The sequence below is a fragment of the Lichenostomus cassidix genome, chromosome 11 (assembly GCF_008360975.1).
Source record: "Lichenostomus cassidix isolate B80296 chromosome 11, HeHo_3.0, whole genome shotgun sequence".
Lineage (NCBI taxonomy): Eukaryota > Metazoa > Chordata > Aves > Passeriformes > Meliphagidae > Lichenostomus > Lichenostomus cassidix.
Window position 1 is genome coordinate 13,943,961 of NC_139492.1, and position 21,532 is coordinate 13,965,492.

A 21,532-nucleotide genomic window follows, 5' to 3' on the forward strand; every position below is an offset into this window, starting at 1 on the left:
TATCTGCATCTGAGTGATTCCCTACCCCTCCTCCTCAAAACTTTTGAACGATTCTGTCTTGTAATATTTTTTCTCTAACATTGTTTACAAAGGAGAAGTTTTGTTGAAATCAAGATGGATTATCTTGGGACTGAAATTTGGTCCCAAGAGAAGGTTTTTTCAGAAAACAACACACAAAGGCAATGATTCAAGAAACTTTGAATATAATCCTGAAGTGAGCAGAGAAGTATATTTTTTCACTTGAGCTACTTTTATAAAAAATAACTTTCTACCTTTGTAGTTCAAAAGCATCAGCTGATGTGTGTTTCATTCTGTGTTGAAGGGGGTTTTATTGATTTTTATGGACTTGTGGCATTGTAGATTTTATATTCCACGATTTCTCTCACGTCAGTTACTGAGCATATGTACTTTGCTTCAGCAGAACTGTGGTTTTCTTTGTTATGATTCAGTGATAGCAGAAATGTAAAAATTTGCTACAGTCTGCTTGTATTTCTTATTCTGCAGTAAAACCCAATCTATTTGAGAACTTGAAAATCTTTTCAACTTTGATGTTGAAATACTAAGATACTTTAATACTAAGATCTATTTTAACTGTATGCAAGGTTGTTTGTCAATGTATTGTATGGAAGTTAATGTGCCTGTTGGAGACAGTTCATGTTACAATCAGAACTCTGGAAAGGGCTGTCAAAGAATTATGAAATTAATGGCAATATACTGTTCATAGATGATTTTATTTGTATTTTGCCATTGCAAGTCATCTTCTGGGTTAATTGCTACTTATTTTTTTAATTGAAGGAAAATTATTTTCTCCAGGATTATGTTCATTAAGAGCATGCTTGCTCACTTTATAGACTCTACTGGAAGCAAAAAGAGAAGTAGCCTAGGAAATACTGAAGGGAAGAGACCTTTTTGCTTCTTTTGTGGAGTGCATTTACATCTGTGTAACATCTTCTCTTTTAAACAAAAGGCATCAGAAATTCTGCAAGTCTGGGCACAGCCAACAGGGTGAAAAATTATGCACAATAACCCTGCCTGATGCTTGTCCAGCATTTCCCATATGAATGTCTGTACATGCACAACCCATGATACTAAATTCAGTGTGATGATCAGTCCATATCTGGACAGTATTTTGAGGGCATTTGGGACCAATGGTTGTTTCTTTAGTCACTTAACAAACTAGGAACTATTTTATAGTAAACTTTGTCACACTGTGCCCTGAGGCTTGTGGAGCTGCAGTTCCAGAAGTCCTGGATAAATGTGGAAAACCTTCCCTTTCCCCAGACACTTATCTGCTGAGAAACTGAGATGGGGTCACTGGGGCCACAGGATCTGGTACTGGAAAGGTCTGAATTGGCCACAGTCCTTGGCCAAAGAGCTAGTGCTGTGTGTCATATCAACTGCTTTGAAAATTTCAACCTTTGGCCTCCTTAGAGCATACGGAATTTCCTTTAAGAAATAAGCTTAAAAATTTTTTGATTTAATTTTAGTGTTGGACCAAAGTCAAATTTCAGGCAGAGTTTTGCTATGAAGGAAAAATTCTGGCCAGTTTCATGTCCAGAAAAAATCCTTCACAGAAGATTTTACTCCTTTGCCACGTTTTCATTACTGTCTGGAGTGATTAACATGCATAGGTGCTTCAGCTAAAGAATAAAAAGCCCAAAACCTTTTAATTTTGTAAAAACAAGATTACATTCAGTAGAAAAACATTCATCTGTATTGCATGTGTGCTGGTTTTGTCTGGGATAAAGCCAGTTTTCTTTGTAGGCGTGGACATGGGGCTGTGCTTTGGCTTTGTGCTGAAAAGAGTGTTGATAATTCAGGCTGGGGGTGAACATCACACTGGGAGGGGACACAGCCAGGACAGGTGACCCCAGCTGACCACAGGGATATTCCAGACCAGCTGGCAGCATGCTCAGCATACAAAGCTGGTGGGTAGAAGAGGAAGGAGGGGAGATGCTTGGAGTGATGACATTTGTCTCCCCAAGTAACCTCCAAGCACGATGGAGCCCTGCTTTGCTGGGGATGGCTGAACACCTGCCTGCCCATGGTGAAACAATTCCTTGCTTTGCTTTGCTTCTGGGTGCAGCTCTTTCTTTACCTATTACACTGTCTTTGTCTCAATGAGTTTTCCCACTTGCACTCTCCTGGTTCTCTCTGCCATCCCAAAGGCAGTGAGCTGCTGCATTGGTGCTGTGTCACCAGCTGGCCTTAAACCACAACAAAGGGGTGCAAGCACCAGTGAGCAGTGTGGAAAACTGTAAGCCTTATTTCACAAACAGTTCAACTTTTAGTGGAGGGAAGGAGACTAAAGCTCTGCAGATGACTGACTTAATGAGGAAAGCAGTTGGTTCATCTCTGGAAGCACATAACTCACACAGATGAGGCCATCACTCAGCTCAGCCAACTGCTAAACAAAATACATCATTGAGATCTTGGTGAAAACTGTCAGTTTTCAGGGATGAAATGATAACTGTGTGAAAACTGACCTTAGTCCCAAATATTGAAATTGGACACAGATAGAAGCAAGATGCCAGCATTTACAGCCCTACACTTAAATGACAAACATTCCTTGTGGCATTTCAGCAACAGAACCAGAGTGTAGCCAATACTGGTTTTTTAAGATTCTTGGTTTTCCAGGACTAGATTTTGTTGTTGGTCATTTGAACAAAGACATAAGTGTCTGGATAGGTGTGCCAAACAGGAGCTGCTGTTCTGCAGAGAATCCCACTGCAGGTGTGGGCAGCAGCTATCCAGGGCTGTTTCCAGCTGGGAAGGGCTGGAGCCCAGAGTCAGTGAGCTGGTGGAATTGTGTTTGATACACCCAGGGAAATGCAAAGGGACTTGGATTAATGGCAGAGCCTGATCTGGACAGGCTGAAACACTTTAAATTTCCAGTAATAAGAAATGGAGGGGGTGGGGGGAAAGGAAGTTTGAAAAACGAGCAGGCTTATACTTCTAGTCTTGCAAGTAACATTTTTAAACTTTCTATGCTACCCTGGGGGTGGGTGGCATTGGGGACGTGAAAGAGCCACTTGGGTTCTCCTTCTGCCCTGGAGATCTCTCAGGTGTTCTGTTAGGGCAAAAGTGGAGCTCTGAGATGCTGGGGAATAATGTGTGATTCTCCCTACTGCAGGAGGACTTATAAGAAAACTAAATTCCTAAATTAAATGTTTTAATTAAAATAACAGAGTTTTGCAAAGAATTTAGCTATCTCTCTGATCTTTTCAGGCTTCTGTATGTGAATAAAACATTTTTAAAAAGCCAACAAAAAGCCTCAAACACCTGGATCTGAGGCATTATCTCCCCGAGGCAGAGACCGGCAATGGCTTTTTCTAATTTCTTAGTTCTTGTGAGATAGTGAACAAAAGTGCAACAGCATAAATGTTAAAGAATCTGAGGCAGGAAGACTTGCGAATGCAGAACACCACATTGGGCTATAAATTAATTTGGGGTGCTATTTCAAGAAGAATATTCAGATAGAGGAATGTAGTATAGTTCAATAATTTCTGAATTTTTACTAATTAATATATTACAACCAAATTACTTTGGTGACATTTTGGGGACCAAATTAAATAAAATGTCTATGGTATGTTAATTTGAGCTCATAAAAGTCTAATTTGAATATGTAATTTGGATCAATTAGAAGTCTCTTCTGAACTTTAGTGATAATAGAAATGTAAAAAAGACTGGGAAGCTGCTAGGATTAAGAGTGATACATCTGGGAAAAGCAAATTACAGTGTCATTTTAAAATGCAAATGAGCCTTAAAATTTAAAGATAATATGCATATATATAAACATGTGCAATATCTGAAAAACCTCATAGTTCTTTTAAAAATAAATCTCTATAGATAGTGAACTTTTCATCATTAATCCCCAGTTTTCCCTGTGAAATATCTAGACTATAGTTACATTTTTACTTCCAAAGAAAATGTGTGTTTGGGAACTCTCCCAGAAACCCAAGTGACATTCATTTTCTTCAAAAAACTTAGGAATAAAAACTGCAGTCTAACTTTGAGTTGCTACAGAAAAGTGAAACTGGGTTTAAGTCCGGGTAAATGAGATTAAAACCTGCTCTTGATGTTTCAAGAATATATACAAGATACTTAACAGAGTTCCTCAGCAACATACTTGAGCAAAAAATGTGGCTAAAGCCAGGTTGATGGTTTGTTTGATCCCTGGGAGGATCCAAAGGACAGGCAGATTTAGGCTGTGGTTGTTCTTGTCATGTCACCTGGCAGTCAGAGTGTCCATCTGAGTCTTCCCAGCCCAGACTCTTCCTTTCTCTTCCTGGGGAAATAGCTGCATTTTCCTGCCAGCAGTCCAGAATGTTGGGATGCAGGAGTAGTTATCTGCTATTTATGTGGTAAAGTCAGAGTTCAGGATTTAAAAAAAAAAAAAAAAAAAAAAAAAAAAAAAAAAGCTAGGGAATAGGTTTTATTACTTTCCATCAAAATGTAAAATCTCAAATTGTAAATGCCTTTAATGAAAACCCAAAGGTGTATTTGGAACCTACAGTGTTTTGCATGGCAGCTTTATGCATTGCTGCTGTACTACCAGACTTGTTAAATTATAATTAGAATTTGAAAAAAAAAAATTAAAATAGGGAAAAAAACCCTTACAACGTTCATTTGAGAAGAGACAAGAATAATTAAACCCACAGATATCATCAGTGGAATTGAGCTCTGGTTAATTTAAATCCACACTGGGTCATTCTTACACACTGCTTTCCAGAAGTTACATAAAAAAGCTGATCTTTATGCTGCAGGAGAACATGATTAAGATCTCAGTACCCAAGAAGTTTGTTTTAAACTAAATTGTTACATGTTTATGGGAACAAACATGTTTGCAGTCTACAGCATTGCATTAAGTGTAGCTATGATTTCCATTGGCTTCTTGCCCTGAATTTAAAATAATTTCCTTCTAAAGCACACATTACATCAATTCAATTGTAGATTGAGACAAGCCCTGCTATACTGAAATGACTTTTCCTGGTGCAGATGCAGTGAGTCTCTAGCTGGATATCTGACTGCCCAAGCCACACTCTTTAGAAAAGAGGATGTTGAAAATAAAAAAGTCTTTTTTTCCCTCTGGATACAGTGGATATTTGGCAAGTAGCAATTCAAGGTTTTTAAAAGCTGCAAATTAAATAACTTGGTTTTTGCTGGTACCCAAATGATGGTGAGTTTTCACTGTGCACTTCTTTCATGCTGTGTCCAGTGGGATGGGCTGAGCTGCAGCATTCCCAGTGAGGAGTGTTCCTGCTACACCACTTTAATGGAGGTGTTTTGTAAAAATGCATTTTAACTATCAAGAAGCAGAAATGTAGCTAAAGCTCAAGATAAGAAGTGGATATCTTTTAAACAAAAGTAATTGTCTTCTAGAGGGAAAACAGACCTCAGCACATATTTTATAAACTTTTTTTATGGGGAGCTTAGCTTCAAATATTAGTCTTTCTTATCAACTTGTAGCACACTTAGCTGTGTGTACAGGATTTGGGTTTAACATTGTTTTTCCTTTTTCCTTTCTTTTTCATGCCACTTTAGTAAGTGCGATTTTACATTACTTCATATATTCTTTACCAACATCCCTCAGATTTTAGGAATCGTAGTGGTGTCACCATCTCCTGATTTGTGGGATCCAATATTGTGAGGCAATGACCAGTGAATTGCTTCGTTGTTTTTTTTTTTAGTTTTGCTGATTTAGTTTGGGATTTTTAGGTTATTTTTTTGTTTGTTTGTTTGATTTGGGGTCTTTTTGTGTATAATATAAGCCTCTCTGGGGTACTGTCCTTTATTCCTAAGTAAGGCCACTTCAATGTAAGCATAATTTTTTTTTGTATGCATGATGCATTTTGAAGTTTCAGTCTGTAGAGTCTGGAAGAAAATGTGAACAGAGCCCAAACAAATCCTGCCTGGTCCAGCCCCATCAGTATGTGGCATGATCTGAAGGGCCATTTTCCCCATAGATTAAGCAAACATGGAAGAAATGTTACAATATCTGTGGAAGGAAGGCTGTAATCTGCAAATTCACACCTCTGAGACTCAGTTATCCAGTGTGAAGATTAGGCAATAATGTCCGAACTGTTCAGCAGAGATGTGGAAGATCTTAACAAGCAGCAGACATCTGGTCAGAAAGTTATGCTATTAAAAAAAAAAAAATCTAGAGGGTAAATACTTGGTGGTTAGTTTGGGTCAGAAGGCAGAGAACAAGTTTTTTAACCCATGCACTAAGTTAGGAACACCCTTTAATGCTGAGGTACTGAATGAACTCTATCTTAAATTACTTATCTTTACAGAATCTTTTCATTCTACCTCTGCTGCCCCAGAAACCTGTCCCACTGAGCACACCTCTATCTTTAGATAAAAAGGCTTTTTCAACTCAGCAAGTTGTGGTCGGTTGAGATAATGCAAAGTTCTGATAGCTGTAAAATAGCCTTAGCACAAATGATAGAGACTTGAGCCAAGAACCTTCATCAAAAGTTAGTACCTGGCACAGATTTTTCACCAGGTTCACTACTTTCAACAAGACCACTTTAGAATTGTGAGGAGTTGGATGTGGGTTAAAGCAGAATTATCAATTCTCACTGTGGGTCTGCCTAGAGATAAAGCTTGGAACCAGAAATCCATGCTCTATGAACAACTATCTTAAAGCAACTTCTGTTTAAGATGGTGGTGAAATGCTGCCAAGAGCCATTAATCCTGGTGATCTGAGTGTCCTTAAATGAATATCAAGAGCTGAAAGGATCTGAAACAGGATGGGCTGTTACAGGTTTGAGGGTCAGATGAAATTCCTGTGATAAAGTGTGGCTGTTCTTTCTCTCTTTGTCTGCCTCTGGGCCCATGACAGTTTCCCAAAAACTTTGACATCTCCAGAAGCTAACTCAAGATTTGGAAAATGCTGGCTCAGTTCTTGCTTTCTGAAGTATTTAGTGCTTGAAAAGGGCAAAGGTGTGACAGGGGTGAGTGTCCCCACCTCGGGGAGCCAGTTCCTCTGCCAGGGTCACATTCAGTATCTACTGATGACATTCTGAGACTCCAATAAAACTGCTACACCTTTTGATCAATGTTTTCAATCAATTTTAATTGCTGAAGAAGGCAGTTTGTGAGCCCAGCTAGGAACCGTATCTTGAGTCAATTTTAGAACTTTGGCACGAAAAGAGGAATTTTAACCTGATGGCCTTCTAAAATGATAAAGGTAGATTTAATCATTGCACAAATGTATTCAAACATCAAATTACAATCAATCATTTATTCATGGATTTTTGTACTTCAGTATACTTCTATGGATACTTGAAAATATACTGCAGATGAGTGCCTTTTAATGGGAAGTGCTTAGATCCATTACTATAGGAAAATATCTTTCAGACCAGTAAATTATATATTTTATTAGTATTTTTTCCCCATCTGTGCCAAATAATTAATTGCCTTTTGTGCTTTAACCTTGGATGTATAGGAATCCCCTGGCAGAGTGCATGTACAGAGGGGAAAATGCAGCAGCACCTCAGCCTGCTAGGTGCTTTGGTAGTTCTTGTGCCATAAACCATCAAAGTGTCTGGCAGTACCCACAAGCAGCACAGGTAGAATTGTATCAAGTCAGGTGAATCAAAAGTCAAACCTTTTTTTTAATGTATAAATATATGCTAATATATATTTAATGCTTCTGGGGTGATGGACAGTTTTTCAGAATATGCAGTTCCAATGTTATTGCATTGCCCTGTATGCTTTCAAAAGACTTTGAGTCCAGAAAGTTTATGCCACATACATGGGATGACAAGATTCTAAACAAACTTATCTCTAATAGCAGTTTTCTGCAATTTGTTCACTTCCATTTTCTGAAGCTGAAGCCTAAACTGGCTAGGCAGATATGCCCTGAGGAAGCAGAATTGCATCTTGCATCTCCTTGGGTTTATAGAGTTCAAAAGGTTGATTATGTGTTTTCAATAGCAATTTTCCAGGCCAGTAGTTTACTGTATCAATTACTGTATGCTGGGAGATGTGGAACAGTTCCTGTTGCACAAAAGCACAGCAGATGTGATATCATAGGATGGCAGTTTCAGAACCACCTTGGATTTTTTTCTTGCTTCAGTTCCTATTTTTCAGGTTTTTGTACCAAGCATCTGGGCTGCTTCATCAGATATGCTGATCATTGACTGGACTTTTCCCATACCACCAATAAAGCAGTGAGCAAACACAGTGTTAAAGTACTTAAGAGTGTCCATTAAAGTGAAATGATATTCAGTGGCAGCAAATGGTAAATTATTTAAAACAGAGAAGATAATCTAGAATTCTTTGGAAATAGATTTTCTCTGAGGCAAATCAATAAGGCTCTAGGGAAAGGAACAAGATAAGATGCTGAGATCTCCAGTGGTAGAAATGCAGAATTTAGGAGCATAGGACTTAAATCCTGTGATCTAAATCTCCACAGGAACTGTGCAAAAGGGCCTTAGCTCTGAAGAGCACATAATACCTACTCCAGCTCTTGCCATACACTGCAGCACACAGAGCCATCTCCCAAGACTACAATAAACCCACATTTTTTTGGAAAAGACCAAAAGCCAAACCATGTGTTATAGGATAAGAACAGCCTGAAACCTTATTTTCTGCTCCTTAAATGGTTGGGGAAAATGCTAAAAACCCCACAGATGATCCTAAGGTTATGACTGTCCACTAAAGTAAAAGCCTTTTTTCTGGAGCACAGAGTGACTAAATGGATATGCAAATACAGCGCGGGTATGAAATAATGAAGGACAGTTAATTTTAATTTTTTTTTTTACAGAGGACACTCTGTGCCCTGTTATTCATCAATCTGGACAGACAGGAAGCTTTAATTCTAAAGAAAACATGGAAAGAACTTGCAGAACAATTTGATGTCTTTGAGTCACTCCCAAATTCTTTCTTCATCAATTATCTACAAGCAGATTGGATCTAAATCTTGCTGCTTGTTCTGCATAACTACCGTAAGATGATAAAGAGAGGTCTGGTGACTGAACTTTTCTCATCTCAGATCCTGTAGCTTACTCTTTAATTTGATGAATCTTGTTCAACAACCCTCTCCCTTCAGCTCTTCAGAATGCTACATGTGTGTAGTGAGGGATAATGAAAAGAAGCAGTGTTTGCTTTTGTAATATATGCCATAATTTACGTGAGCTTGTCATTATCTGAGCATAAAGGATGTGTAGAAAAGTTTTGTGCTGTTCTATCTGTCCTTTACTCAGTAATTAAGAGTGCATTGATACAGATGTATTGTAGGCAGATATTATCCAAGTCCTGACAAAGAACCAAAATTATTCATCTAATCTATCATGATGGCCATCTTGAATACTAACTAGGGCACTTCTTGATCAGAATTGTCAAAAGACACTTGCACTGTGTTCCTGCCAGGGAACATCTCTGCTGGCAGACACTGCCTTTCATATGAACTACCAATCTCTCCTGCTTCAGTCTGTATTTCTCTGGCCATGAAAAATCATAGCACATGGGTCTGTCTTTTCTACCTTCCACTCTCTGTTGCATTTATTTTTATAGAAAAGTCTTTCATGACTTTAACATGCTTTTCTTGGCAGGGTAATTCTTAAAGCTGCCTTTTTCTATTTTGTTTTTTTTTAAAAATACATACAATTCTATCAGTCCTTCACTTCTGCCTGTGGGGTAGAGAGCCCAGAGTGGAAGATCTAATTCTGTTCTTGGCATTTAGAGTTTTGATTCCACTGACTTCAAAGGAGTTTATTCTTATTTATCCTGTGGATATAATAGCAGGCTCAGGCATTATAATAGATAGTAATGTGGTGTTTTTACATAGCTTAAAATTTAGTTCCACTGTAGGATATGTAAGTTCCCAGTGACATTGCACACACCATGAACATCTTGTGGAGAGAGAGTTTGACCCTGAACAGGAGAAAAGATTCAAACTACCACAGCTACTTTATGGAAAATTTTATCACATCCAAGGGTACAGAGCTTGTCACTTGGGAGCTAAGTGCTTTGTAACCTCAGTGAGACACAACAATTTATTAACTTGGCGAGCGTTTCCTGTATTTTATTATTCAAGGGGCAGGATCTGTTGCATATTTCAGGAGTACTGGCCAAGTGATCTACTTGGGGTTCAATTAGTTGGTCTTAAATTCCTGTAGTCCTTCTCTAGTCCCTGGTGATAACTCAATTTTTAATACAGTGTTTTCTTTCTATATTAAATTTTAATAAATTAGTGCTCAAGTTGTAGTATTGATTTTGAAAAGGCTTTAAGTGTGAATCTTCCTGATTCTCATGTATTTTGAATGCGTGAAAATAAAAGCTGAGGAATCATAGAGGCTCAGAATTTGTTCACATTTGGGACAATTTCTGAGCAAAACAATGCAACTGCTGAGAAATCTGGAATATTAAATGTAGCCAAAAGTGAAGGCCCTGCTAAAGGTCACGGGTATACTAGGCTAGAACACCTCAACAGAAAGGCTGTATTTTACCACTGATAAATAATGTAATTCTTCCTTAAATTCACTTCAGAAATTTTACAAAACTCGTTCCTGAATTTTTTTAGAAAGCAGAGACTGCTGTGGATACCCAGGGTGGAAAACTTCAGCCCCCCAAAGTTACAAACTGCACAATGCTGGGTCACCCACTGGGATGGCTCAGGCTTCCTAAAGTCCAAGTACTACTGCTGTCTCTATCTGAAGTTAATACCAACAGGATTCCTCTTCTGTCAATAAAACCTGGTGTGTTTACCCATGTGTTTCTAATAACATCCCTAAAGCTTTGAATGCCTTCTACTTTATCAAATGTGTCATTGTGGGATGATGGTCCAGAATGTCAGATGTCCAGCTTTGGGAGGTGCTGTCCCATCTATGCTCATTTGCCAACAATTTGGGCAGTTCCACTGACAGCTTGAATTTCTCTTTAGATCATTACTGTGGATAGGTTGCTATCAGCTCTCTGGGCTGCTTTATTCTCCTGACACCATTTTTAACTTAGTTTGTACTCTGAAAAACAAATGCATTTTAGTTCTTCTTGTGTGTAAGCCCTTGCATAAATTCATTGACAAGATTTCTTTGTAGCTCGTCTACTTGATTCTAAAGGTGTGATTGCTCCTGTTGTGAGCTATGTTTTCAGAATACTAAGTGTGTTTGGGGTAACACACACTTTCTGAGTTATCCCAAGATGTATTTTTCTTTCAATTTGGAGAAACAAGGCAGAACTTTTAATTTATAACAGTACATTCTTAGGTGCAAAGCTTTTACTGTAACGACCTGCTAAAATGTGTACACTCAATGCACACTATGTTGAATTTACTTTGACTAATGGATACACATCATGCTACTTTTTGTTCTGTGAATGTCCACAAATTGAGGAGGTTTTTTTTTTTTTTTTTACCACTTTCAGTCCTTTTATTTAGTCTCATTTTTAAATCCATGTGTGCTGAGAAGGTCCTGGCAATGATGTAAGGGTGTCTTGATACCTTGTGAGAGCTGTAAGATGTACAACATAGTGCCAACCAACATCCCCCAGGCTTCAGAGTAATGCTCTGTGGTGCTTTACTGTAACACCTTTTTATGGTAGTGCAGTTCTTGTAAGGGTCTAAAAATACCAATCAAATATTAATGGCAAAATTCTGATGCTGCTTTAAATAGATAAATCAATAAGACCAACGCTATAGTACTCTGAAAAAGTTTCAGTTCAGCAGAAGTGGGAGTTTCTTTTTTGCTCTGTGAGCAGCTGTGTGTGAGTGATTGCAGGCATAGCCCTGGCGGGGAAGAGGGACAGTGGCACAGTGGCACAGCTCTCTGGGCGCTGCAGCACAGTGGCACAGCTGGCACTCCAGCAGTGCCTCACCCTGCCCTGGGCACGGAGCAGCAACCAGAGCCTGAGGCTCGTGTCACTTCCCCGTTTCCTCTGCCTCAACACCATCCTCTCTTTATGGTTTACAGCAGTGAAGGCTTTCAGCTGCCCTGGGTGCCACAAGAGGTAGCAGGGTCCCCTGTGCCCTTTCCAGAGCAGTGGCCTTTGAGCTGCACAGTGACCCAGCCTGGGGGCTCAGCCAGGCCAGAAGAGAAATCAGTGCTGCCCAGTCTGGGTTCTCCCCACTCCATACAATCCTGGTGTGTATCTGGGTACACCCATGAAAATTGACTTCGATGGCAATTTGATAATTTCAGTTTCAGTTTTGAAATAATTGTTTAAAGCCCCTGCTCAGCAGGGTGAAGCTGGTGAGCTCTGTGCAGACAAAACCCAGCATTCATTGTTCCACATTCGGTCTCTGGGCGAGATATTTGCTGCTGGGCTCTTTCTAGAACATGAAACAAAATTGATGAAAAAAAATTTTGCATTTTCAGAGGGGTGCTTTTTGGTCTAGTTGGGGAATTAATAATTATGTTTTCTCAAAGAAATACCAGTAGGCAGTGCAGCTAGTTGTGAGCAAGCTCTGCTTTGTGCATAGGAACCTGCACTGGGAGATGTGTTTTTTCTCTGTTCTGCTCCTATAGCCTGGGATTATTCTATTTTTCAAGGCCAAAGAAAGAACTTGTTAAGAAAAATCTTGATAAAGTGTTCTGTTTGGTATTTTCTTTAGAAAATACTATTTCTCTGATATCAAAATGTTCTAAAACAAAGGTGACTTGGAATTTTTTTTTAATAACATCAAGGAATTTTGACAAGCTCTATGCTTGATTTGTAATTTTAAAATCTTGATAAATGTGCTGTGGCATAATTTACAATGTAAAGGTGGAGGGAAGCAACATCAGAATGAAATATTTGAGGAGCTTTATTTTATGAAGAAAAGAATGAAGGTTGGGGGCAATTTTGGCTGCAGTGGCTGTTAGTGACAGTTCAGGATCCAGACAAACAGCAGGATTCTGGCCTGTTAAGGGATTTGCTTGGAAGCATCTCATGGGATGCAAGCTATGAGTTTGAGCTGAGCTTTTGACACAGCCATGAGCATCCCTTATTGCTCAGCACCTTGTCCAGTTACTGAAGTGTGGAATTAGGAAGTCATTCTAGATTGCAAAGACTTTGGTTAGGAAAACTTCCAGTGCACTGATAACATTTGGTTGGAAGATGGAATAAGTAAGAAAATTTATGTATTTGCTAGTTTTTCAGACACTCAAGGTATGCATAAGTGACAAAGCTTTTAATGTTTTCAGACATCACTTTGAAATGCTGGCATTGCCAATCTCACTTGGCTGCCTTTAAAATGACTTTACTTTTCATTACTGGATTTATGAAAAGGTTCTAACACATGCATCTATCCGTTCTCGAGCTCTAAGCAACTTGCAGGGAAAGAGGATATCTCTGGGCTCAGATAAAGCCACAATCTTATTAGAGTTGTCTAGAAATATCTTGTCTGCTATTCTTAACTCCTGGCTGCAGACAATGTAAAAATAATTGTCCTGCTGTTGAAGGTGTCCATGATCTAATTATCTGTTGTAATTTTTAGGGATACCATATCTTATATTAATATGGGATTATAGTCTATAAAGACTACTTTTTCAGAAAGAAAAAGGAACATCCATTATATGTTTGACAAATTTCCCCTCTGTGTCTTTAGTTGCTGTTATAATTCATGTAGGAGAAATCATGGCAAACAGAGAGGGGAAAAGCTACCCACAAAGTGCTGTATTAGATTTTGAGCACTCATCTTAGAAGGTAATAGATTACAAAAAGATTGTTTAGGATAAAAATGAAGTGAAACAAAATCACAAAGTGCTTAAAGAAACAAAAGGCTGTAGGGTTGCACAGATTCTTCTCCAGACCTGCATGGGTTCTGCTCAAGCCTCACACATTTGCAGTGATGTTAGCCTGGGGGTGACGTCTCCAAGGTCTCACCACATTTGGCCTTGGCTTAGATGGTTGGGTTTTTTGATTAACTGTTGTTGCTTGACTTATTTAGCCCAAAGCCATGGAAGTGTGAACTTTGTGTGGAAATCAGAAATGCATACCTGGTGTGCTGCCTGTTGGCCATGGCACTGGGGGGAAATAGTAAGCACTTAGTTGTCTTCTGTTCTACACTTTCATTCTGTATTTGTCTGCAGACAGAGTCTATTACTGCAGGTATGGCTGTGGTGATCTCTGTGTTTCTGGGCAGTTCATCATTAACACCCACAGAGGGATTTTCTTAGCCACCCTCCCTTTTTCAGTGAAATGAAATGTTTAATTCTGTTATCTGCTTTAGTTTTGACTGCAGGTAATTATTGTTCAGGATGGTTTGGTTGATATTGCTGGTATTTAATGCTATGAGGATGCTGCCTGTGCTTGTGAAAATACTAACATCTCAAAAGTTGATGCTTCTCTCTGTTTTACTGTTGGCTCAGGAAAACAGCAGTTGTTCCACTAATTGTAATTTAAAGTTTGTATGAAAAGGTCCAACATGGCAGTAAAAGCACCTGCTGCATGTGTGCAGAAAAGTGGCTATAACTGAGCTTGTGTTTCATGCAGGGAGAAAAATAAAGCTGCACATTTCTGGAGCTGCTCTGAAGCACTAGTTGCTAATGTTTGACATTCTTAATGTCTGTGCACATGGACAATATTTGCATAGGGTGTCACTTTGCCTTGTATTTATCTCATCAGAGGTTTTTAGTATTTAGTGATTGATCCTTGACATGAAGGCAGTTTGTTCTCTCTATATGATTTTCCACATTCTCTAAAATTCCAGACAACATTTTTGGGTGATTTCTTGGAAGCATCAAAATCCTGTGTCTGATTTGAGTATTGCTTTCTTCTGTTCACCTGACTTTGTATTTTAACTTTCTAACAGCCCTCAGTAAGCACAGCTCTGTTTCCCAGCTGTGATCTCAGAGTTTGCAGTCTGCTTCCCTGGACACAGAATGGAAAAGTTCCCAAGTTTTTATGTCTATAGTGCTTAAAGTAGCAACAACAATAATAGTAATAATAATTTTTTTTTAAAAAGAAAGACAAGTGTGGGTTTATATATTGCAAATATGCATGTGAGAAACTCTATACCTGCTCAATGCACTTACTGGGAATAATTATATGGGCTCCAGTCCTGATTGCAGAGTATTTGTACTCATAAAAATAATTATTCCTATGAGTCATCCCACTTTCATCACTGATGCTAAACCATTCCAAGGTAGCTAATTAGGGGAAAAAGAGTTTGTTTTTGTATTCCCTGCACAAAGGAGAACCTTTCTTAATATATTTATTTTCCTTTTTGTTTAGAGGAAAAAACAGAATCGCTCAGGAAACTGGGTACACATTAGATAATCTCAGGCCATCAGTTTCCTTCCAGCAGATTAGCATTGGTAATAATAGATGTTGCAGTAAAGGATGCCCCACTTCAGGCAGTTTTGAATCGTGTTCAGCTCCATAAAAATGAAGGAATTGGTCCAACCCGTTGTTTAATACCAAGGGATCTTGAAAGTCATTGTTCTTCAGCTTACAAACTGCACTGCTCTGGACTATTGCAGCATTTTGTTTTGCAGCATGTTTCCTATTTTAGCAAACAGCAGATAATTTGGGCTAGTGCTGGATTTTAATCACTTTCTTGGTCAGTGATGACTCGCTGCTGTTGCCAAATGGTCTTGGTGGGTTATATTGCACAGGGGGGCACAAAAGTCTGAAGGAAAACTTCAAGTTGTTTGGCTTTTACCTCCTGGATTGGAATTTTGTCCCCTCTTCTTGTGAATGGCATCAGCTGGGTGTGAAATCAGTCTTCTCCTATTCAAGTCATGTTCATCTTTTCCGTAAAAAAGACAACTGGGATATATTGAAAAATGTATATGATTTAACTAGGATTAACCTGAATAAACTGTTTTTTGTAATTGTGATTTACCACTGAGATCTTATCTGTTTCAGCATGTAAATTATGAAGGTTGCTTCTGTACAGCCTTGTGTTTAATTAATTAACACAATTTGACTGTAACTGCTGTCTCTAACCTGGAGTACCTGAGCAGCACTGGGGACTCCAGGGATGTGATGGACAGAAATCTCTAAAAATGCCTTGACAGCAAATACAGAGCTTTGGTATCCTCCTTAGGAATAGAAACAATCCTCTTTTTTTGGCAATTGTAGCAGAGAATCTTAGTACTTCGATTTGTTACTATTTGTGGAAGCTAGTAATAGATTCCAGCTAGATACATTTCTATTGTAATTTTGTTGTTGTTGTTCAAAATGTCTGTATCACACAAAGGATTGCCTCTGTAAACAGAGAAAAAACCCTTTTCAAAGGTCTTGGTATGCTGAGAAAGTTCTGATATGAATTTTCTCTTAAGCAAACCCAAATGAAACTTTGGGAGTAGGGCATTTTCCATCTATTGCTTCAGCTCAAAATTCTGAAACTATTGATTTTTTTATTATTTTTTATTATTGTATAGATTAAAATGAAACTACTCTTGAATTTAACTCTTTGTCCAACTGTACCATCTGTGGCTCATGTATTAGAGTAGGAATGATTTCCTAATTGGAATTCCAAGAAAAGTATGTATGTAAATGGCTTTATCAGTTTAATAAACTGAAGCAAAATCTGTGATTATAATCTTGTAGTAAATGGAGAGACTTCAGACTTCTTCTTGTAGCCCTTGAGAATTGATATGTGGATGTTAAAGGAAGGAAGCATTGCCCTCAGGAGTAAGAAAGGATAGGACTAATCCCTCTGTTTCTTTGTGAATTAGAGGGGGAAAGGTGAGATTAGGCATTGTATCCAATATGAAAAGGACTTTTTCGTTGTCCTGCCTCCATGCTTGCCATGCTTAGGTATGAAGACTTTCCCAGTTTTTTCCCAGGTCCCTGAGTCCAATCAAAGTATATCAGCACCTGAACCATGCCCATTTTAGTTATGTGGACACTTGGGAACACTTCTCAGCATTACTCACAGCAGTGCCTGCAGTCATGCTGTCCATCCATGCCATAAGGGTAACACAGACTTTTAAACTGAATTGCTAGGTCAGACGAATTGGGGAATTGCTGTTTTGAACAAAAAAACAACAAAAAAAGTAATGATGAAGGAAATATGGCACTTTAAAAATGTGAAAATAAACATCCTACAGACTCTGGATATGAAATTGTCGAGAGCAGTTTATGAAAGCAGCTTTGTCACTGAAGAAGTAAAGCCTAATAATTTTTAATAGGCCTATAAATCTCTCTTATGAAATGCAGCTACTGTAAACACCTCTTCCATATTTTTCCAAGTGTTTATGCAGTGTTGTTAAATGTTGTTAAAGAGACATGATTGCCAGATCTGACCCCTGCCCTCTGAAGGAGTTGCCAGCTTACTTGGGTGGCTGGAGAGAGTGGAGAGCGGTGGACAGGGCAGGAGAGGAAAGTGAACTCCCAAATGGAACTAAAAAATGGATATTTTAATGAAAACAAGAGGTAATCATGCAGTTATGTATGCTAGTTTGTGACTCCACATGAAGAACTGGGAGAGCTGAGTGCAGAAGGCACAGATGTGCCATCACATCTCTGCTGCTTTCTAGAGGGACCCTGAAACCAATGTTTCTCTGAGCAGCCCCTACCTCCTAAAATATTTAGTGAGCCCAAGAAATGAATGAGAGACAGGCAGAAGGAAAAGCCTGCTCTGATTCCTCAGCTGTCCCTCAAGCAGAAGGCAGTTGTTGCTGGGCAAACAGCCCATCAGTGCTAGCACTGCTCCAAAGGGCTGGGAAGGGGTGAGGCTGGGGGGCTGTGCTGAGCCCTGGCAGGGCTGTGGCTCCTTCCCTGTGCCAGGGTGGAGGAGAGAGGCCCCTCATGTGGTGCTTGGAGCTGGTCTGCAGGTGCTTCACAGGTGTTGCAGTTGCTGTAACACTAAAATTTGGCAGGAGATGCAAATTGAGACAATGGATTAAGTAGATTGGTAAACCCAGGCTAAGTTTTTTTTATATACAACTCGATCCCGAGAAAGAATCTGATTGGATTAGAGGTGAAGCTCAACAGTAACATTCCTTCCTGCTGCTTAGCATGAGTCCAGCTGAGTCTTGCAGGAATGCCTGCTGAGCCTCTGACAGAAATGCTGCCAAACACAAGGCTGAGTCAGGATCCTTTCCTTCCTTCCTCAGAGATCAAGTAGCTCTGATGTTTTGGGAACTGGGAATTTCTAGTTTCTGTTTTGGGAGCTAGGATTGGGTAACATTGCTGCTGCTCTTCATTTTGTACTGTCCTGTTGGTCTGTCTTTCCCTGGGCAAAGGATTCTGGTATTTTTTAGAGGTGTTAACTTATGATGCTGCTCTTACGTAGTGTGGAGTGAGGGATGTGAAAATGAGGATTTCTGGGGAAGTCTCATGGAACCTGAGTTTCAGAAAACTCTGTAATGAAGTATATAACAGATGTGTAGCAGAGAGTGATGTACTAGGGGAATTTCTGTGAATGCCTTCTAGCTTGGGGGAAGATTCTGGGTCCAGAACAAAATTCTCAACTTCCTTATAATGAGAAAATTTGCAGCCTAGTTCTCTGCTGTGATTCCCCTTTAGGCTTATATTGGTGGATGTAATAATCTTGATTCACTAAAGACATGAGTTGCATAAAATATGACAGCCCTCAGCCCTAGCAGGATGCATTGTCTCCCAGGGATGAATGTTCTGAATATTTTCAGGTAATGATCAAATAGAAATACCTGTCATAAGTGAGTCACTTTTCTTTATGCCTGCAGAAAGAGTTAGTGCATGTTTCAGTGCCTGGTTTACTCTGGTGCTATTTATATTTCAAGGTCTTGGAGCTGGATAGAAAACAAGGCACAGGACAGATTAAAGAACAAATTTCTAGTTTGGGGTTTTATTTTTAAAATAAATATTGCTGTAAAAATGGTAAACCAGACCTTACAGACCTGAGTGCAAATCCTATACCTTGGGATTATTTTTATTATATTTTAAGTGTGAGATATGAAATAATAATTTACTCAAGATGCCATATTGCTCTTTACAAGGCATTCATGGAGTCATTTCAACTACTGTTCAAATACAGGTGTCCCTTGTGTAAAGCACAAAAGCAAACCAGGAAATTTGCCCACACAAATAATGTGGTTTGAGATGGATTTTGAAATAATAGCATAAATCAGGGATATACATCTGGAACATCATAAGGTACTGCCTTGGAAAAATTGCTTGATGGAAGTACCAGGCCTTGGCACCCTTTTGTGCATGAGTCTCAATGAAGGTCCTTGACACTGGGGTGAATTCCACTTTGGGGCTTAGCAGGGCCTGGATGTGTTTGTGGAGGAGAGAATGGCCATTATTCTAGTGCTCATTTGAAAGAAATCCTGAACTGAGCACTAAGAGTATCTATCACTTTCCAAGTACCTGTAAACAACCTGATTTGCATGAAGATAAAGTTGTAGAGTAGCACTGTGTTACACTGAGCTGTGCCTTTCTGGTAGAGTGCCTGCCAAACCAGTTAATCAGATCTGCTGGATGAGACCCAGCTGGGAAAGGTGAAGATTTGCTCTATTTTTCCTAAATGCACTTTAGGCTTTTCTTGCCAGACGTATTTTGTAGAGAGAGCTGTGAATTGATGGTGCTGGTGGTGGTGTGGATGAACTGTGCAGACCCACACCGGAGAAAAATGACATCAGCTGTACAAACATGTTTTATGTGCCTTCCAACCAACACATAATGCTGCTTTTGGAATGAAACACAAGTAATGCAGGGCAGACCCCGGGTGTCATAAATGTTAACAGATTGGTTTTCAGACAATAAATGATCTAAGGTGAAGCCTGGGTAAACATATAAAAATAACAAATTGTTTAAGCTGTTACTTCTCGGCAAAAAATACCATAGGATTCCAGCTTTTTACATATATATGTGTGTGTGTGTATCTATACCTTAATAATGGAATTAGTGCACTCTAATGCTCTCCATATCCTGACATGCTACAGCAGTCTGAAAGAAATGATGTAAATCATTTTACTTTTGCAAGCAGGAGTGATTCCTATCCTAAGGCAGTAATATTTTTTTCACCCAAGAGCTTTGCATTTTCTGAAGGCTGTGTTGCTGACTATTTAGAATTAAATGCTGCAACTTGAACTGCAGTTTTTAAGGATTTATCCTACATGGGCTTTAAAATCACACTCAGAGTTAGGAAAGTTGTATACTTAAGTGCAGTTTAGCAAAAAAGATAAGCTCTAAATATCAAATAATTTTCAGTTTTCAATTCTCTTCAAAACGTATTTAATCTTGCACGCTTTTGTTAGTCACTCAACTCTGCTTAACCCGCCACCAAGATTATTTCTCTCTTCTTTAGACTGTGAATTTGATGTTACGCTCAGCTATTTGTTGTTGCAGTTTTGGTTGGGGACACAGTGAAAACATTGCATCCGTCTGCTGAAAAACGAGCTGCATCTGCATCCCATTAGCCTAGAGACACTTCTGTGAATTAGTTAAACGTGTTTTTTGATGCGAAGGGAAAAGTATCTCAACCCAGAGGTCCGGGCAGATTCTAATGAAGCAGGACATGATCCCTGGCTGTTCTGGTGCTGCCGCACGCGTGGGGATGCAGGCAGGGGGAGCCTGAGCACCGCCGAGCTGCTGCGAGCATCGCTGCTCTCCGGAGCGCTGCCGCTGTCAGCAGCTCCAGCGCTCACCCTGCTCCGCCGGGCTTTATTGCCTGCATTGCCCTGAAAGCTGTGAGGAGTGTAAAAGGAGCAGCCAAGTCCTCCGAGCGCGCTGGAGGTCGCGGGGATGTGGCGCTGGGTGGCTGTCAGGGCGGATGTTCCCTGCTCAGCATCCAGAGTGTTCTGTGGGGTGCTTGAGCTGCACCCCATAATGCTTGGCAGGAATGGGGCTTCCTCCTGCTGCTCTCCCCGTGGCAGTGAGGAGGGCTGGCAGGCAGCCCTGCCACAGCCACCAGAGCAGCCACTTGCCACCATCCACGGGGACAAGGCACAGCAGGAGGGATCCCACCACGCTCAGTATCACTCCGGGGGGAGAACGTGTGCTAAAGTCTTTGGTTGGAGACTCATATTTTGCCTCTTGATTTTCGTCATGGTTTGATAAAGTGCAGTTTTGGATTCGGAACATCTGCTTTTCCCCTTAGGATAGCTGATAATGGTGCCATTTTATAACATCACCTAGCTACACACTTGCCCCTTCCAGCCCAAAGAAGGACCCCTCATGTTTCAGACAAATTGCACTTGGGATGTACACGTGGAATAGGATGCTTTCTCAGGGCTTCATTCAAACATTTGTGTGTTTGTGAGAGAAAACAGCACAAACAGGGGACTTTGGTGAGCTGGAGACACAGCGATAGAGCGAGTGTGGGGAGCATGAGCTCCAGGAAGGGAATAAATACTTAGGTGGGAAACTGTAGGAGTGCCCTGGGGAAGGATGTGGGCTTGAGAGGTTGGGACAGGGCATTTATTGCCTCCACGGTTAGTAGCAGTTAATGATGGAAGTATATGGCAACATCGCAGCCCTCTTCCAAGTGGCAGCAATCTCTGAATTTCTTTCTCTCCAGTGGCCCAAAAGGCACAATGCAAATAAAACCTCTTTCAGGTACTTTGGCTAGGATCACAATTGCCAGGCTTCTTTATTGTAATAATTTATGCTGCAATGTAATTCATAAAATAACAATAATAATTCAGAAGGTGACAGACTCCTAATT